This window comes from Tenrec ecaudatus, chromosome 5 (assembly GCF_050624435.1).
Source record: "Tenrec ecaudatus isolate mTenEca1 chromosome 5, mTenEca1.hap1, whole genome shotgun sequence".
In the NCBI taxonomy this organism is placed as follows: Eukaryota; Metazoa; Chordata; class Mammalia; order Afrosoricida; family Tenrecidae; genus Tenrec; species Tenrec ecaudatus.
Genome location: NC_134534.1, coordinates 43,107,608 through 43,109,284, shown reverse-complemented (window position 1 = coordinate 43,109,284; position 1,677 = coordinate 43,107,608). Strand labels below are relative to the sequence as shown.

Genomic DNA, 1,677 nt, shown 5'->3' with positions numbered 1-1,677 from the left:
ACCCCAGAAGCTTGCCCTTAAACCTGAAATATCCCCTAAAGTCTTCTTTAAATGAAAAACCAACAATAACAACAACAGATCACTCACTCCCATCGAGTTGATGCCGACTCATCCTGACTCACTAGGACAGGGCAGAACTGTCCTTCTGAGTTTCAGAGACCCTTCTTTTTACAGGAGTAGAAAGCCCTGTCTTTCTCCTAATGAGCAGCTGGTGGTTTTGAACCTCTGAGTTTGCAGATAGCAACCCAGCATGTAACCACTATGCCAACAGGGCCCATTCATGCCACTAAATGACAGCTTAATTGGTAAAGAAAGTCTACCTTGTGCTCGCTTCGGCAGCACATATACTAAGATTGGAACGATGCGGAGAAGATTAGTACGGCCCCTGCGCAAGGATGACATGCAAATTCGTGAAGCGCTCCATTTTTTTTTTAAAAGAAAATCTGCCTGTACATTGTGTCCCTTTAAGATTTACCTCTTTGAGGACCAAGGAGGCTCTGGTGGTGCAGTGGCTAAAGTAAAATGCTGGCTGTTTGAAACCACCAGCCACACTCAAGAGGAGAAAGATGCGACCATCATTTCCATGGAGATTTCAACCTTGGAAACTATGGCGCAGTTCTATTCTTTCCTATAGGGTCTCTGTCAGTCGGAATTCACACAATGGCAGTCAATTGTTTTTGCTTTGTTTTTTGGTTTTTTAATATGGGAATAAATGGAAAATAGCAACTCAAAAGATTAGACAAGAGACTTAGGAGGGCAGTGAGTTTATGTTATTTGGTGTGAAACAATTCAGCAATGAATGGTGAGAATGTTTATATAAATTGAAGAATGTAAATGCCAATGGATTGTACAAGTAGAAACTGTTTAATTGGTATATGTTATGCTATATATAGGAACCCTGGTGGTGTAGTGGTTATGCGTTGGGCTGTGATCCACATGGTCAGAAGTTCGAAACCACCAGCAGCTCCGTGGGAGAAAGACTGGACTTTCTACTCTCACAGTCAGTTGCAGTCCTGGAAACCCACAGAGAGTCACTATGAGTCAGCATTGACTTGATGACAGTGAGTTTGGAGGTTTTGGTGCTAGGTTTAGGAGCCTCAGTGGCATAGTGGTCACAAATCAGCACAGACTCTATGGCACTGAGTTTATGCTGTATATCGAGGACCCCTGCTGGCATCGTGTGTTACATGTTGGGCTACTACTAACCACAAGGCCAGCAGTTCAAACACACAGGCCTCTTCAGGGGAGATAGATGAAAACATTCTGCTCCCATAAGATGTAGTCTCAGAAACCCAGAGGGGCAGTTCTACTCTGCCTTATAAGGTTATTGTGAGTCTACATCGACTTGATGACAGTAAGTGATGCTGCAAATAGTCTCAACAACAAACATGAAATTGATTAAAACAACAAATAAATAAAATCGATTTTAAAGAAAGAAAAAAAAGTTGACAATATAAGATCACAGTAGAAAAAAAAAGGAATTGTGGAGACACAGTGTTGGGATTGGACCGGTCTGACGCCACCACACTGAGGCAAAACACTAAGGGCATGCGGCAGAGCAGCTGGAGGAGCAGAGCAGGGAGGTCCCGAGGGAATGCCAAGGATAGATTTGGGGGCCAGGGCATGGGTCCCCCATGAGACTTGACTGGAAGACACTCCTAGAGGTCAACAAACAGA

At 43.6% G+C, this 1,677-nt stretch overlaps 1 non-coding gene across 1 annotated transcript; it reads left to right on the top strand.

Moving 5' to 3' along the window:
- The first annotated feature begins 323 nt into the window (after positions 1-323).
- Positions 324-430, top strand: LOC142449487 (U6 spliceosomal RNA). Its single transcript, XR_012784647.1, has one exon. It is a non-coding gene; the product is annotated as a U6 spliceosomal RNA (small nuclear RNA).
- Positions 431-1,677: the final 1,247 nt, after the last annotated feature.